Here is an 18,600-nt window from a genome sequence, read left to right on the forward strand (position 1 = left end):
TTGCCTCGTCTTGGGGCACACTGTGCATCTCAACCCTTTTTGTGTGTGTGTGTTAGTCTTACAAAGCTGCCACGCAATGTGTGAACTTGCATCTTCTTAAAGAAAATTACATTATTTTGACTCTTCTGTTTATATATATATATATTTTTTTAAACCCCCCCCCCCCCCCATAGCCAAGTTAAAAAGGGTTGCACAAAAGTTGTTTTTCCAGTCATTTTCTGTGTCCTCGGTGTTTATAAGTTGGAGCTTGTTGCAACAGATTCCCAGATTGAGACAATGTGTGGATTTTGTTTTGTGGGAACGTGTCCTTAAATACTGCACAGTGATACAGTTGTAACTAATGTGATAGATGAGACTTGTACATCAATGACTGTGCCCCAGAAATATCAGTTTATTTTTCCATCATGCTACATAGAGTCATGGGGTAACACAGCGTGGAAATGGGTGCTTCGGCCCAACTCGCCCACACCGGCCAACGTGTCCCAGCTACACTAGTCCCACCTGCCTGCCTTTGGCCCATATCCCTCCAAACCTGTCCTGTCCATGCACCTGCCTAACTGTTTCTTAAAACGTTGGGATTGTCCCAGCCTCGACTATCTCCTCTGGCAACTTGTTCCGTACACCCACCACCCTTGGTGTGAACATGGAACAGTACAACGTGGGAACAGGCCTTTTGGCCCACAATGTCAGCGCCGAACATAATGCCAAGACTGACTCTTATCAGCCTGCACATAATCCCTGTCCTTCCATTCCCTGCATAGCCAAGTGCCTATTCAAGAGCCTCCTAAATGCCACTATTGTACCTGCCTCCACCACCATCCCTGGCAGTATGTTTCAAATACCCACAACCATCTATGTATGGTAAAAACAACTTGCCTTGTGTATCCCCATTAAACGTTGCCCCACTCACCCTAAAGCTATGCTGTAGAGCAGAGGGATCTAAGAATACAGGTACACAGTTCCTTGCAAGTGGCGTCACGGGTTGGTAGGGTGGTAAAGAAGGCAGTAGGAAGGAACTGCAGATGCTGGTTTGTACCAAAGATAGACGTAAAATGCTGGAGTAACTCAGCGGGTCAGACAGCATCCATTCCTTCTACCCAGAAATGCTGCCTTTTCCGCTGAGTTACTCCAGCATTTTGTGTCTACCTTTTTGGCAACAAAAAAAAAGGCATTTGGTACATTGGCCTTCATAATTCAGGGGTATTGAGTGTAGATTTTGGGAGGTTATGCTGCAGTTGTGGAAAATATTGGTGAGGCTGCATTTGGAGTATTGTGTCCTCCTTTGGTCACCCTTCTATTAGGGTGGCACGGTGGCGCAATGGTGGAGCTGCTGCCATACAGCACCGGAGACCCAGGTTCGATCCTGACTACAGGTGCTGTCTGTACGGAGCTTGTACGTTATCCCTGTGACAGCGTGGGTTTTCTCAAGAGTGCTCTGGTTTCCCCCCACACTAACAGGTTTGTAGGTTAATTGGCTTTGGCTAAAAAATTATATAAATTGTCCCCAGTGTAGTATAGTGCTGGTGTACTATTGCTGGTCGGTGTGGACTGAAGGGCTTGTTTCCACGCTGCATCTCTAAGGTTTAAAGTGAAATCTAAAGTCATTAATCTGGAAAGCATGCAGAGAAGGTTTACAAGGACGTTGCCAGGACTGAAGGGCCTGAGCTATAGGGAGAGTACAGTAAATGACCATAATTATTTGGAGAACTGGAGGTTAAGGGATGATCTTATAGGTGTATAAAATCATGAGGGGAATTACAATAGACAATAGACAATAGGTGCAGGAGGAGGCCATTCGGCCCTTCGAGCCAGCAATGTGATCATGGCTGATCATTCTCAATCAGTACCCCCGTTCCTGCCTTCTCCCCATACCCCCTGACTCCGCTATCCTTAAGAGCTCTATCCAGCTCTCTCTTGAATGCATTCAGAGAATTGGCCTTCTGAGGCAGAGAATGAATAGGGTGAAAGCCTACAGTCTTTTCCCCAGGGTAGGGGAATCAACAACAACCGGACATAGGTTTAAGGGGCACGATTTAATAGGAAATTGAGTAGGAAAGAACTACAGATGCTGGTTTTAAGTCAAACATAGAAACTAGGTGCAGGAATAGGCCATTCGGCCCTTCGAGCCCGCACCGCCATTCAATATGATCATGGCTGATCATCCAACTCAGTGTTCCGTTCCTGCCTTCTCTCCATAACCCCTGATCCCTTTAGCCACAATGGCCACATCTAACTCCCTGTTAAATATAGCCAATGAACTGGCCTCAACTACCTTCTGTGGCAGAGAATTCCACAGATTCACCACTATCTGTGTGGAAAAAAAACTGGAGTAACTTGGGCAGCATCTCTGGAGAGATAGAATGGGTGACGTTTCGGGTCGAGACCCTTCTTCAGACTGATAGGAAGTTGAGGCAGGAACAATAACAGCTTTGAAAAGACACTTGGACAGATACATGGATGGGAAAGGTTGAGAAAGGGATATGGGCCAAATGCAGGCAAATAGCTTTGATGGGGCATGGACAAGCTGGGTGGAAGGGCCTGTTTCCATGCTGTATGATGATCACTCTAGCATTTATTATTTCCATCCAGGTTCTGACTGTACTGCATTTATGGCTGAGTAGGAGAAAGTTCAGGATTCGAAAGGTTGACCCAAATGCTTTAACATCCAGCCATGCATCAAATGGAGCATTGGTCATTTCACCAGCTACCAACCATCTCCCAGAAAGACATATCCCATATTTAATGTTATTTCTTTCAAATATTTTCCTGCTGGTCATTTTATTTAACAGCAGTTTCTGTTTGAGTTTAGTTTACTGTCACGTGTACCGAGCGAGGTACAGTGAAAAGCTTATGTTGGCTGCCAACCAGTCTGTGGAAAAATAATACATGATTACAATCGAGGAAAAACCTTTTTCAGCCAGAGAGTTGTGAATCTGTGGAATTCTCTGCCGCAGAAGGCAGTGGAGGCCAATTCACGGGATGTATTAAAGAGAGAGTTAGATAAAGCTCTTCGGGCTAACGGAATCGGGATATGGGGAGAAAGCAGGAATGGGGTACTGAATTTGGATGATCAGCCATGATCATATTGAATGGCGGTGCTGGCATGAAGGGCCCAATGACCGACTCCTGCACCTATTTCCTATGTTTCTATGAACCATTTACAGTGCACAGATACATGATAAGGGAATAACATTTTGTGCAAGGTAAAGCCAGCAAAGTCCGATCAAAGATAGTTCAAGGGTCACCAAGATATTGGTTCTTCTGTAACTGAGGCCTAGCTAAGAAGGATCCTGACCCAAACATTGCCTGTCCGTATTCTCCAGAACTGCTGCCTGACCCACTGAATTACTCCAACATATTGTTTGTTTTAAAAGAAGGGTTAGCAATGTTTTGAGATTATAAAGCTAAATTTTTGTTCGTTTGATTTGGAAAACAGGGAAAGCTGAGCATTACCTTTGGTGATTGGCTTGATTAAATGCCTACTCGGTAACAGTGGCAAATGTATCCATTTACATTATCAATGTCAACCCCCCAATCCCATCATTTTTTAAATCTCCGTCTAAAGCTCTATTAATTTTATTTATTCTAAGGCAATATTTTTTTGCTGATCTGTTATGTTCAGTAATAACTTAGGTTTACCTTTCATTGAACGATACAGCGCAAGGCAAGACAATTCAACATATTGTCTTTATTACGGCTTTTGTAAAAGAGTGCTCTAAATGGTGTTTCCACAAGGTCCTGACCAAAACCTCACCTATCCATGTTCTCCAGAGATGCTGCCTGAACTGCTGAGTTACTCCAGCATTTTGTGTCTTTTTTTTGTCCAAATGGTTCTGTTTCACTGCTCTTACTTCTTGTCAAGCCTTTAAAGTATTATTTTTTCAAGTATCCATCTGCACTCACACTCACTTTGAAAGTTAGTATTAAATTCTGCTTCCATGTTCTCTTCTTTGGTAGAACCTAGAGATTCGTGACGACGTGCTTATCTTCTGAGTTTTGTGGGTTTCAAAATGGCCGACAAGGCAAAAGTGGGATGGGGCAGGCAGGAAATGCCAATAGAACTGGTGGATGGGTGGGTAGGTTGTCAATGATCTGCTTCTTTCGCCTCCTCGGGTGTATAAAATCATGAGAGGAATAAATTGGGTAGATGCACAGAATCTCTTGCCCAGGGTAGTGGAATCAAGGACCAGAGGACATAGGTTCAAGGTGAAGGGGAAAAGATTTAATGGGAATCTGAAGGGTAACTTTTTCATACAAAAGGTGATGGGTGTATGGGACAAGCTCCTAGAGGAGGTAGTTGAGGCTGGCACTATCCCAACGTTTAAGAAACAGTTAGACAGGTACATGGATAGGACAGGAATGGAGGGATATGGACCAAAGGCAGCCAGGTGGGACTAGTGTAGCTGGGACATGTTAGCCAGTGTGGGCATGTTGGGCTGAAGGGCCTGTTTCCACACTGTGTCACTCTATGACTCTATATGGTACTTTTGTGTGCTTCCAATACATGGACCTCAGATTCGCACCATGTTCCTCCTCTACTTTGAGCGCCCATGGGGCAGAGATTCACAGAGGTCCATGGCGATGTTGTGCTTTTTCTGTTTGTATGTCCACCTGGCAATCTCTTTGCATGAAAGGTCGGATGAATGCACGGAGTCTTTTACCCAGGGTAGAGGAATAAGGACTGAAGAATGGTCTCGACCCGAAACATCACCCATTCCTTCTCTCCAGAGGTGCTGCCTGTCTCGCTGAGTTACTCCAGCATTTTGTGTATCTTCGGTTTAAACCAGCATCTGCAGTTCCTTCCTACCCAGAGGTCATAGGTTTACGTTGAGAGGGGCAAGGATTAAGAGGAACCTGTGGGGCAACACTTTAATTCAGAGGGTGGCGGGAACGAGCTGCCAGAGGAGGTAGTTGAGGCAGCTACATTTTGGGTCAGGACCCTTCTTCAAGCTGAATCCTCGGCTCCATTTAATTGTCCCAACTTGTCCTTGGACCTTTTAAAGGCATATGCCATTTGAGACGTCATATGTGACTCTGCAAGATCCAAACTTCTGACTCTACATTGACCTTCTGAAGATAGTGTTTATTCACAAAATGCTGGAGTAACTCAGCAGGTCAGGCAGCATCTCAGGAGAGAAGGAATGGGTGACGTTTCGGGCCGAGACCCTTCTTCAGGCTGATGTCAGGGGGGCGGGACAAAGGAAGGATATAGGTGGAGGCAGGAAGATAGAGGGAGAGCTGGGAAGGGGGAGGGGAAGAGAGGGACAGAGGAACTATCTAAAGTTGGAGAAGTCGATGTTCATACCACTGGGCTGCAAGCTGCCCAAGCGGAATATGAGGTGCTGTTCCTCCAATTTCCGGTGGGCCTCACTTTGGCACTGGAGGAGGCCCATGACAGAAAGGTCAGACTGGGAATGGGAGGGGGAGTTGAAGTGCTCAGCCACCGGGAGATCAGGTTGGTTAAGGCGGACAGAGCGAGGGTGTTGACCGAAACGATCGCCGAGCCTGCGTTTGGTTTCGCCGATGTAGAGAAGTTGACATCTAGAGCCGCGGATAGTCACAGAGAGATGTAGCGTTGAAACTGACCGCGTGGGTTTTCTCCGAGATCTTCGGTTTCCTCCCACACTCCAAAGACATTCAGGTTTGTAGGTTAATTGGCTTCGACAAAATTGTAAATTGTCCCTAGTGCGTGTGTGAGTGTTGGATAGTGCTAATGTGCAGGAATCGCTGGTCGGCACAGTAGCGCAGCGGTAGAGTTGCTGCTTTACAGCGAATGCAGCGCCGGAGACTCAGGTTCGATCCTGACTACCGGTGCTGCACTGTAAGGAGTTTGTACGTTCTCCCCTTGACCTGCGTGGGTTTTCTCCGAGATCTTCGGTTTCCTCCCACACTCCAAAAGACGTACAGGTATGTAGGTTAATTGGCTGGGTAAATGTAAAAATTGTCCCTAGTGGGTGTAGGATAGTGTTAATGTGCGGGGATCGCTGGGCGGCACGGACTTGGAGGGCCGAAAAGGCCGGTTTCCGGCTGTATATATATGATATGATAAGAGCCTGTTTCCGCGCTGTATCGCTAAACTAAAGCTAAAAGACATATCTAAGTGAATGAGGCTTTACCTTGTGAAGTTGCCCCCCCCCCCTCCCCCCCCCCCCCGGCATGAGTAACATCCTCACGGGATCTACCTGGCAAATTCCTTCAGGACTGCATGTCATCCTTCCATAAGCGCATGTAATCTTGTCTCATAAGACCGCTCCCTCATTCCCCCTCTTCGTGCGTACAAGGCAGGTCTATGTCCTGTAAATGAGACCATTATTCCTGGTGTGGGGTCCGACCCAATTGGTTTAGCTTTAGAGATACAACATGGAAACGGGCTCTCTGGCCCACCCAGTCCGCGCCGACCAGCGATCCCCGCACACTAACACTATCCAACTAGGGACAATTCATCATTTTACCAAGCCAATTAGCCGACAAGCTCGCGCATCTTTGGAGTGTGGAGGGAAACCGGAGCACCCAGAGAACACCATGCAGGTCACGGGGAGAATGTACAAACTCCGGACAGACAGCACCCGCGGTCAGGGTCGAACCCGGGGTCTCTGGCGCTGTAAGGCAGCAACTCTACCGCTGCACCACCGCGCCGCGATTATACGTAGTGTTGTTAGCAAGACGTTCAAGAGAGAGCTAGATAGAGCTCTTAAGGATAGCGGAGTCAGGGGGTATGGGGAGAAGGCAGGAACGGGGTACTGATTGAGAATGATCAGCCATGATCACATTGAATGGCGGTGCTGGCTCGAAGGGCCGAATGGCCTCCTCCTGCACCTATTGTCTATTTACACAGTCCCTCTTGCTACGCAAGAGAAGATTCCAAAGATAGACACAAAAAAGTTGGAGTAACTCAGTGGGTCAGCCAGCATCTCTGGAGAAAAGGAATAGGTGACCTTTCGGGTCGAGACCCTTCTTCAGACCCAAAACATCACGTATTCCTTTATCTCCAGAGATGCTGTCTGTCCCGCTGAGTTACTCTGGCTTTTTGTGACTATCTTTGGTTTAAACCAGCATCTGCAGTTCCTCCCTACACAAGAGAATATTCTGTTGACTTTACTAATTACTTGCTGTCCCAGTAATGCTAACCTTCTGTGTTTTCTTGTACAAGGTCACTAGCATTTCTCTGACTGTTTAAGTCTTGCACCGTATAAGCAATGTACGTTTCTACTCTGCCCAGTACAGTGACTAACCTCGTGTTCGGGGCCCTATTTCAGTGCATGAAAGAAGGGATTGTCAGAACCTACTTGGAGAATCTCGCTGAATATTAGAAGATCAAACATGCAGATAAGCTGCCACGCATGATTTTTCTGCAGTCAGAGAGTCACACAGCGTGGAAACGCGTCCCTCGGCCTAACTAGCCCACGCTGGCCAATGTGTCACGGTGGCACAGCGGTAGAGTTGCTGCCTTACAGTGAATGCAGCACCGGAGACCCGGGTTCGATCCCGACTACGGGTGTGGAGTTTGTACGTTCTCCCTGTGACCAGCGTGGGTTTTCTCGGAGATCTTCGGTTTCCTCCCACACTCCAAAGACGTACAGGTATGTAGGTTAATTGGCTTGTTGTAAAATTGTTCCTAGTGGGTGTAGGATAGTGTTAATGTGTGGGGATCGCTGGTCGGCGCGGGCCCGGTGGGCCGAAGGGCCTGTTTCTGCGCTGTATCTTTAAACTAAACTAGTCCCACCTGCCTGCATTTGGCCCATATCCCTCCAAACCTGTCCTATCCATGTACCTGTAACTGTTTCTTAAAACGTTGGGATAGTCCCTGCCTCAACTATCTGGATAGTTGCGCGACTGGGCAGATGCATGGCAGATGCAGTATAACATGGATAAATGTGAGGCTATCCACTTTGGTGGCAAGAACAGGAAGACAGATTATTATCTGAATGGTGTCAGATAAAAGGGGAGGTTCAACGAGACCTGGGTGTCCTTGTACATCAGTCACTGAAAGTAAGCATGCAGGTACAGCAGGCAGTGAAGAAAGCTAATGGCATGTTGGCCTTCATTGCTCCTAAACTCAAATCCTCTTGCAATGAGGTCTTACTGCAGTTGTACAGGGCCCTGGTGAGACCGCACCTGGAGTATTGTGTGCAGTTTTGGTCTCCTAATTTGAGGAAGGATATTCTTGCTATTGAGGGAGTGCAGTGTAGGTTCACCAGGATAATTCTTGAGATGGCGGGACTGACATGTGAGGAAAGAATGGGTTGACTGGGCTTGTATTCGCTGGAATTTAGAAGGATGAGAGGGGATCTGATAGAAACATATAAAATTCTTAAGGGATTGGACAGGCTCGATGCAGGAAAAATGTTCCCGGTGTTGGGGGAGTCCAGAACCAGGGGTCACAGTTTAAGAATAAGGGGTAGGCCTTTTAGGACTGAGATAAGGAAAAAGGTTTTCACCCAGAGAGTTGTGAATCTGGAATTCTCTGCCACAGAAGGCAGTGGAGGCCAATTCACTGGATGTTTTCAAGAGAGTTGGATTTAGCTCTCGGGGCTAAAGGATATGGGGAGAAAGCAGGAACGGAATACTGATTATTAGATGATCAGCCATGATCACATTGAATGGTGGTGCTGGCTCGATAAGGGCCAAATGGCCTACTCCTGCAACTATTTTTCTATGTTTCTAACAGTGGGACTAGTAGGACAACTAGTGGGTGGGGTAGGGGAACGATGCAGAAGTTACTTGAAATAAGAGAAATCAACATTCGTACCACTGGGTTGCAAGTTGCCCAAGCAAAATTTGGGGTGCTGCTCTCCAATGAAGGTCATCTGTTGCCGGCCCTGTTTTGGCTTTCTCTATCTTTCAGTCTGCAGAAGGCTTCCGACGCCCACTCCTTCTCTCCAGAGATGCGGCCTGACCCGCTGAGTTACTCCAGCATCTTGTGTCTATCTTCGGAATTAGATAGGGGCTAGCGGAATCAAGGGACATGGGGAGAAGGCAGGCACGGTTTACTGATTGTGGACGATCAGCCATGATCACAATGAATGGCGGTGCTGGCTCGAAGGGGCCGAATGGCCTCCTCCTGCACCTATTTTCCATGTTTCTATGTTTCTATAAACCAGCATCTCCAGTTCGATCCAAGCAAAAGGATTCGGCCGATCTCTCCCTCCCCAGCCCAGCACAAGCACAGCTGTGTGATCTTGTCTGCCCTTCATTGATTCCCCTGCACTCCAGTGAAAGAGGAGTCAACGTGTCACTCTCCAGGAGATAGACTCCGACCCGTCCTGAAATGTCACCTGACCCGTCCCTCCACAGATGCTGCCTGGCCTGCTGTGTCATGTTCCTCCAGCACTCCGTGGTTTGCTCAAGATTCCAGCATCTGCAGTTTCTTGTGTCTCTCTCTTCACTCAGAAAGTTGGGAATCTGTGGAATTCTCTGCCTCAGTGGAGGCCAATTCTCTGGATGCTTTCACGAGAGAGCTAGATAGAGCTCTTAAGGATAGCGGAGTCAGGGGGTATGGGGAGAAGGCAGGAACGGGGTACTGATTGTGAATGATCAGCCATGATCGCATTGAATGTGGCTCCTCCTGCACCTATTGCCTATAAATGCACCTTTCCAAAACCTTTGAAAATGCACTGATGCACCTGACATTTCCAACAGGCTTAACTTTAGACTTTGGAGATAAAGTGCGGGAACAGGCCCTCTGACCCACCGAGTCCGCGCCGAGCACCGATCACCACGTACACTAACGCTACCCTACACACGAGGGACAATTTATAATTTGGTGTGTGGGAGAAAACCCACGCAGGTCACGGGGAGAACATACAAGCTCCTTCCAATAGCACCCGTGGTCAGGGTCGAACCCGGGTCTCTGGCGCTGTGAGGCAGCAACTCTACCGCTGCGCCACCGTGCCGCCCTCAAATCGTAGTCCCAGTTAAATCTTCCTTAAGTCTGCTAAACTCGTCTTTCAACTGCATGTGTATCGAGCATTATTAAAAACGCTTTTTTCCTTTCATTTCCGTGAAATTCAAGGGGCTGATTCTGTTGACCACATTCTCTGCAAATTGACTTGCTTCACTCTAAAGCAGTCCACTCCATCATTGTGCCTTCCAGTTGTGCGGTACTTTTCCCCTTTAAATGATCCTTAGATTTTGTTTGTCAAGACTTTTATAATTAGAAGCAATTTGGCCATCAGTGGGAAACACAAGAGCATCTGATACTCGGGAGTCAAGAGTCCTCTTGCTTTGGCGACGACCTTTGCAAATGAAGACGGATCAATATTTAATCCATCCGTACCATTTCCTATTGCATGACTCTTACTTAAAAGGGTACCGCACATCTAAAACAGCTGAGAATAATGTGACCCTGGCCATCTCTGATTCTAAAATAAAATGTTATTGCCCTTGTTGCTTGCAGGATGGGGCTCATTCTGTTTTCTTTTATTTATTTATTTATTAAAAAATATATATTTTTTAATTTAATTAATTACAGTACATATAACAACAACAGTAAACCCCATCCCTCCCCTTCCCTACATAATCATGAAAACAAACAAACAAAAACAAACAAACAAATAAATAAATAAAAATTAATTTTTAAAAAAACCATTAAAAGAACATGTGACAAAAAAGCACAAAAACATGAGGCAAGGTAATTTTCACAAGTCAAATATTTCAGTATTTTCGCTGCTGGATTCAAAGAAGGTACAATGTGGCATTGAGGGGATAGTTTTACTTGTCCTTAATATGCTGCAGCACTGGGTTCCATATGTTGAAGAACTTTTGAGGGTTGCCAGACAATTCATATCTCAACCTCTCTACGTGTAAGATGCCCATTAATTCTCTTAACCAAGTCTCAAACTGAGGAGCAGAGTCTGATTTCCATCGTTTCAAAATACACCTGTTGGCAATTACCATACCATAAACCAAGATTGTGCGAGCATTATGGTCTATCTTCTCGAGCGTTGTGGAATACCCGAATAGAGCAGTTTCAGGGTCTGGAGTTAAAGTGACGTTTAAAACAGTAGAGTACCATTGAAATAAAAGACACCAAAAGTTGTGAAGTTTTGGACAAGTCCAAAAGTGGTGAGCGAGTGTTCATTTTGTTTTCATCTAGCTGCATCATGTGAAAAGAGGCAGCAAAACACATCCTACCCAAACTACATTCCAAGTGGTGTTGTAACAAATATCAGCACCGCAGAGGCAGATGTTTATTGCTGGTGTGTCAGTCTGCTGAATGGATAGGAAAAATAAAAAAACTGCAGATGCTGGTTTCAATCGAAGGTAGACACAAAATGCTGGAGTAACTCAGCAGGTCAGGCAGCATCTCGGGAGAGAAGGAATGGGTGACGTTTCAGGTCGAGACCCTTCTTCCGACGCTGCCTGACCCGCTGAGTTACTCCAGCATTTTTTGTCTACCTTCCGATGAATGGATCATCCCTGGAAGGACGCAAAATGCTGTCGTGACAAGGGTCTCGACCCGAAACGTCACCCATTCCTTCTCTCCTGAGATGCTGCCTGTCCCGCTGAGTTACTCCAGCATTTTGCGTCTACCTTTGCTGGAGTAACTCAGCCGGTCAGGCAGCATCTCTGGAGAACACAGGCCAGTGATCTTTCCGGTCAGCGCCCTTCTTCAGCTTGTGGAGTCTCGTGAAGAAGGGTCTCGACCTGAAATGTCACCCATCCCTCCTCTCTCTCTCTCTCTCTCTCTCTCTCTCTCTCTCTCTCTCTCTCTCTCTCTCTCTCTCTCTCTCTCTCTCTCTCTCTCGAGAGAGAGAGAGAGAGAGAGAGAGAGAGAGATGTTGCCTGTCCCGCCGAGTTACTCCAGCGTTTTGTGTCTCTCTTTGGTTCAAACCAGCATCTGCAGTTCCTCCCCTACACGTGCAGTCTGTAATAACAGGTATTGATTTATTACTATTATCATGTCGCACCAAGTTACAGTGAAATGCTTTGTTTTTGCATGCTATCCAAGCCGATCAGATAATACTAAATAAATATAATCAAGTCAAACTCAACTACAATAAACAGAGCAAAGGGGAAGATACAGAGTGCAGAATATAGTTGTGGCGCATCAGTTCAATATATAAAATCTTTACTTTCGACTTTAGTGATACCGCGTGGAAACACGCCCTGCGGCCCACCGAGTCTGCGCCGACCAGCTTTCATCCCGTACACCGCTACTATCTTACACACTAGCAGCCACCCAGCACGCAGGCTGTCCTCCTTGTTACCGTCAGGCAGACGATACCGGAGTATGGCTGCGCGTACCACCAGACTTAAGAACAGTTTCTACCATCAGGCTTCCGAACTCATCAACACATTTCAAGTCATATATGTTGATTATTTTTAATATTGTCTTTTTACCTATTTTTAATATTGTCTTTTTACCTATTTTTAATATTGTCTTTTTACCTTACTAATGTCATTTTTAAAATCTTATTTATCCTTGGAATATTACTGCTGAGGTGACCCGTTGTCTTGTCAAATACATTTCATTGTACCGTTGACCCAGTGCCCAACCTACATATGACAAATAAAAATGTATTATTATAATTTATTATTATTAATTTATAGAAGCCAGTTAACTTACAAAACCTGTGCCTCTTTGGAGTTTGGGAGGAAACTCATGCAGTCACAGAGAGAACATACAAACTCTGTACAGACAACACCCGTGGTCAGGATCGAACCTGGGTCTCTGGTGCTGTAAGGCAGCAACTCTACTGTTGCACCACTGTGCTGCCAAGTCCTATGTCTTCAATGAGGTAGAGGCAGAAGGAGTTGAGTTGCAAAGTGATTTAAATGCCCGTGTACGCAGATCATTAAAATATCACGGGCAGGTCCAGGAATGACCCAAATAAGTTAATAAAATACTTGCAGTGGAGCCTGAATTACATGGGGGGGGGGGGTAGAAGTTATGCTACAGTTTATTCCAAAGACCTGCTTTACACCATGCCTGGGCGACTTCCAGCAATATGTCTAAGGTGGCACAGTGGCGTAGCGGTAGAGTTGCTGCCTTGTAGCGCCAGGGAACCAGTTCGATCCTGACCTCGGGTGCTGTTTGTACGGAATTTGTACGTTCTCCCCGTGACCGCGTGGGTTTTCTTTGGGTGCTGCAGTTTCCTCTCGCACTCCAAAGACGTACAGGTTTGTAGGTTAATTGGCTTGGGTAATAAATTGTAAATTGTCCACCGTGTGTAGGATAGTGCTGCTTGGTGGTTGGCACGGTTTCAGTGGGCTGAAGGGCCTGTTTCCAAGCTATAGCTCTAAGAGGTCTTTTAAAAATAAAAATAAAAGCCTTGGCCTTGGAGAGAATATAGCAGAGATGTCCACGATCAATATCCACACACTGTTAAATTATGAAGCAAGATTATAGAAACTCAAAGGTGATTTCATTGGGGAAACCAAATAAGGTGTGTCCTCTATTTCTGTCGGTTGTCAAATTTAGTACAAGGACATGCAGCGTAAAGTTAGAATCGTGCCTTTCAGGAGGAACCTTTGGAAACGTGTCTATGCACAGTGGGTGATGGAAGCTTTGAACGTTAGTTTAGTTTAGAAATACAGCGCAGAAACAGGCCCTTCGGCCCACCAAGTCTGCCCTGACCAGCGATCCCCGCACACCAACACTCTGCTGCAGGCACCAGGGACAATTTACAACTTTACCAAGCCGGTTAACCTGCAACCCTGTACGTCTTTGGAGTGTGGGAAGAAACCGGAGCACCCGGAGAAAACCCACACAGGTCTTAGGGAGAACGTGCAAACTCCGTACAGGCAGCACCCTGCAGTCAGGATCGAACCCGGGTCTCTGGCGCTGTAAGGCAGCAACTCTACCGCCGTGCCGCCCGAACGACTATTGAATTGGGTTCATGTAATTTCTATACGTAGATGCTGGTTTAAACTAAAGATAGACACAAAAAGCTGGAGTAACTCAGCGGGTCAGGCAGCATCTCTGGAGAGAAGGAATGGGTGATGTTTCGGGTCATGAGCCTTCTTTTATATCTGAGATTAATGGACGTCTGTTGGTGCAGTATCAGTGGTGGTGCCTGTGAAATTTCCAGGTTGCTGTTCAAACCCATCTGGTTTACTTGAGTCTTTCAGGGAATGATGTTGCCCTCTCTTGCCCCTCAAGGGGACTTGCTCTTTCCTGTCCTTTTGCTTCAGGCAGATCGGGATGAGCAGATTGCCAGCAATGTCCACATCTCACGAAGTAATTTGATTTAAAAAGCCCCCCAAGTGGACATTTGATGCACTCGCAAGTAATGAAGGGCGTGTAGAAAGCAGTTGAGCACAAACTAGCCATGATCTCATGGATTAGTGGAATGGATTTGGGCTTGAGTGCCTTGCTCTAGTTGTGTTTAACAGTCGGCCGTGATGGGCGGCACAGTGGTGCAGCGGTAGAGTTGCTGCCTCACAGCGCCAGAGACCCGGGTTCCATCCTGACCACGGGCGCTGTCTGTAAGGAGATTGTACGTTCTCCCTGTGACCGCGTGGGTTTCCTTCGGGTGCTCCGGTTTCCTCCCACACTCCAAAAATGTACGGATTGTAGGATAATTGGCGTCAGTAAAAACAAAAAGGAAACAATTTGTAAACAGTGTGTAAAATAGAGCTAGTGTATGGGAAGATCGCTGGTCAGTGCGGATGTGGTGATGCCAAGGGTGTGTTTCCGCACTGTTATCTCCAAAGTCTCAATCTGCTCTATTAGTGGGATGGATTTGGGTTTGACTAACTTGCCCTTGGTGTGTTTAAGAGTCTGTTATGATCGACGCAGTTAAATCTGTTTACATAGAAACATAGAAAATAGGTGCAGGAGTAAATTTTATTTGTAGGAAAGAACTGACAGGTGCTAGTTTAAATCAAAGATACACAAAAAGCTGGAGTAACTCAGCGTGCCAGGCAGCATCTGTGGAGAACATGAATAGCTGACGTTTCGGGTCGAGACCCTTCTTCAGACTCTAAAGAAGGGTCCCGACCTGAAACGTCGCCTATTCCAAGTCCTCCCGAGATAACGACTGAGTTACTCCAGCACTTTGTGCCTTTTCGTTGTGAGCTGGCATCTGCAGTTGCTTGTTTTTTACTGGACAAATGGAATATTAGTTTAGTTTGAAGAATCAGCACAGAAATGGGCCCTTCGGCCATCCGAGTCCATGCTGACCATCGATCAGCCGTTCACACAAAGTCAGTCTGAAAAAGGGTCCTGTCACCATTCCTTTATCTCCAGGGATGCCGCCAGACCCGCTGAGTTACTCCAGCACTTTTGTGTCTGTCTTTGATTATTAACCAACATCTGCAGTTCCATGGTTCTATATTCTATGGTATCCCAATTTTGCATCCACTCCCTTCATATCTGAGGAAGGAAGTGCTGGCACTGGAGAGGGTCCAGAGGAGGTTTATGAGAATGATCCCAGGAATGAATGGGTTAACATATGATGAGCGTTTGATCGCACTAGATCTCTATTCACTGGAGTTTAGAAGGATGAGGAGAGACCTTATTGAAACCTATCGAAAAGTGAAAGGCCTGGATAGAGTGGATATGGAGAGGATAGACAATAGGTGCAGGAGGAGGCCATTCGGCCCTTCGAGCCAGAACCACCATTCAATGTGATCATGGCTGATCATTCTCAATCAGTACCCCGTTCCTGCCTTCTCCCCATACCCCCTGACTCCACTATCCTTAAGAGCTCTATCTAGTTCTCTCTTGAATGCATTCAGAGAATTGGCCTTCACTGCCTTCTGAGGCAGTGAATTCCACAGATTTACAACTCTCTGACAGAAAAAGTTTTTCCTCATCTCCGTTCTAAATGGCCTACCCCTTATTCTTAAACTGTGGCCCCTGGTTCTGGACTCTCCCAACATTGGGAACATGTTTCCTGCCTCTAATGTTTTCTGTAATGGGAGAGTCTAGAACCAGAGGTCATATCCTCGGAATTAAAGGAACATTCCTTTAGGAAAGGGGTGAGGAGGAATTTCTTCAGTCAGAGGGTGGTGAATCTGTGGAATTCATTGCCACAGATGGCTGTGGAGGCCAGGTCGGTGGAAATTTTTACAGTAGAGATTGATAGATAGATAGATTCTTGATAAGTACGGGTATCGGGAGTTATGGGGAGAAGGCAGGAGAATGGGGTGAGGATGGAGAGATAGAACAGCCATGACTGAATGGTGGAGAAGACTTGATGGGCTGAATGGCCTAATTCTGCTCCTTTCACTTATGAACATATTGGGGGCTTTTAGCTGGAAAATGTGAATATGATGCTTTCAGCAGGAAAATAAAGTGTCTGCAATGACTGGGAGTTGTGTAAATCGGAAGGAGAATGTACCGTAGGTAGTCTCTGTTGTTGGCCGACCAGCCAGTGGTCTGGCTGTATGCAGGACAGGAATGGGAAGGAGATCACAGCTGACTCTAGTGTTTGTACGCAGGGAGGGAGGAAATGTGCTCAGGCTGCCACAGCTGAGAAAATATGTGCCGGCTTTAGAAGGGAAATTACTGCTGGGCTACACTGCCTCAGCCACCAAAAACCCGTGCCTTCTGTCCATTTAGAACGGAGATGAGGAAGAACTTTTTCAGTCAGAGAGTGGTGAAGGTGTGGAATTCTCTGCCTCAGAAGGCAGTGGAGGCCAGTTCGTTGGATGCTTTCAAGAGAGAGCTGGATAGAGCTCTTAAGGATAGCGGAGTGAGGGGGTATGGGGAGAAGGCAGGAACGGGGTACTGATTGAGAGTGATCAGCCATGATCGCATTGAATGGCGGTGCTGGCTCGAAGGGCTGAATGGCCTACTCCTGCACCTATTGTCTATTGTCTATTGAGATGCTGCCTGTCCTGCTGAGTTACTCTAGCATTTTGTGTCCATCACCAAATTCACACGCTGATCCTCACTCTCCAGGCACCTGTGATTTACCTGATGTTCATAAGTCATAGGAGCAGAATTAGGCCATTCGGCCCATCGAGTCTACACCGCCATTCAATCATGGCTGATCCATCACTCCCTCTCAACCCCATTCTCCTGCCGTCAGTTAGCCCGTAACCTTTACTAATACACCTTATACACCTCTATAAGATCTTACTAATCAAGAACCTCTACTTTAAAAATCTCTGCTTTTAAAATACCCAAATTTCGTGGCCTCCACAGCCATCGGCGGCAAGCAATTCCACAGATACGCCACCCTCTGATGAAAGAAATTCCTCCCCAACTCCATTCCAAAGACAGGTCCCTGCACTCTGAGGCTGAGGCTATAACCAGAGGCGTTGTACCTGTCTGGTGTAGCAAAGCTGCTGTGTGAGTCGCTGTGATGGGGAATTGGGCTTGGAGCAGGGAGACCGTACTTTTCAACTGTTAGTCCAGTCTAAACTCGACCTCCAAGGGCGGCGCGGTGGCGCAGCGGTAGAGTTGCTGCCATACAGTGCCAGAGACCCGGGTTTGATCCTGACTGCCGGTGCTGTCTGTACGGAGTTTGTACGTTCTCCCCGTGACCTGCGTTGGTTTTCTCCAAGATTTTCAGTTTTCTCTCGCACTCCAAAGACGTACGGGTTTGTATGCTAGTTGGCTTTGTATAGAAATGTAAATTGTCCCTAGTGTGTGTAGGATAGTGCTAGCGTACGGGAATCGCTGGTCGGTGCGGAATCGGTGGGCCGAAGGGCCTGTTTCCGCACTGCATCTCCAAACTAAACCTAAAAACTAAATGGCTTTGAAGCCAAACAGTGAGGTCTGGGGCGTTGCTACTGGGAAGGCACAGAGTGGGGCATTCTCGTTCAGTTTATTATTGTCATGTGTACCGAGGTACAGTGAAAAGCCTTTTTATTACGTGCCATCCAGTCCGCAGAAAGACTATACATGATTACACTCAAGTGTACAGATGCAGGTTAAAGGGAATAACATTTAGTGCGAATTAAAGTCTGATTAAAGATGGTCCCAGGGTCTTCAATGAGGCAGATGGTAGGTCAGGACCGCTCTCTAGTTGTTGTCAGGATGGTTCTATTGTCTGATAGTGGCTGGGAAGAGACAGTCCCTGAATCTGGAAGTGTGTGTTTTCACGCCTCTGTACCTCCTGCCAGATGGGAGAGCGAGTGGAGAAGACGGGCTGAGACGTTGCTTGAGTGAAGACGGATATTGCATTACCTCATGTGAGACTAGACACTGCCACTTCTGACCGGCAAATGTTCCCTGTTAGTGACAAGGTGCCAAGCTGGAAAGGGTATGGAGAAGATTTACGAGGATGTTGCCAAGACTCGAGGGTCTGAGCTCAAGGGAGAGGTTGAGCAGGCTGGGAATCTGGACTTCTTTGGAGCACTGGAGGATGAGGGGTGATCTTATAGAGGTGTATAAATTCATCTGAGAAATAGATCGGGTAGACGCACAGAGTCTCTTGCCCAGAGTAGGGGAATCGAGGACCAGAGGACATAGGTTTAGGGTGAAGCGGAATAGATTTAATAGGAATCTGAGGGGTAACTTTTTCACACAAAGGGTGGTGGGTGTATGGAACGAGCTGCCAGAGGAGGTAGTTGAGGCAGGGACTATCACAATGTTTAAGAAACAATTAGACAGGTACATGGATAGGACAGGTTTAGAGGGTGATGGGCCAAATGCAGGCATGTGGGACTAGCATAGCTGGGACATGTTGGTCGGTGTGGACA

General features: G+C 46.7%; 1 protein-coding gene across 8 annotated transcripts in view; it reads left to right on the plus strand.

Annotated features, from left to right (window-relative positions):
• The window catches only part of LOC144598261 (volume-regulated anion channel subunit LRRC8D-like), a 97,317-nt gene that overhangs the window by 2,516 nt on the left and 76,201 nt on the right, over window positions 1-18,600 (plus strand). The gene's annotated exons all lie outside the window — the stretch shown is intronic.

Source organism: Rhinoraja longicauda, chromosome 11 (assembly GCF_053455715.1).
Source record: "Rhinoraja longicauda isolate Sanriku21f chromosome 11, sRhiLon1.1, whole genome shotgun sequence".
Lineage (NCBI taxonomy): Eukaryota > Metazoa > Chordata > Chondrichthyes > Rajiformes > Arhynchobatidae > Rhinoraja > Rhinoraja longicauda.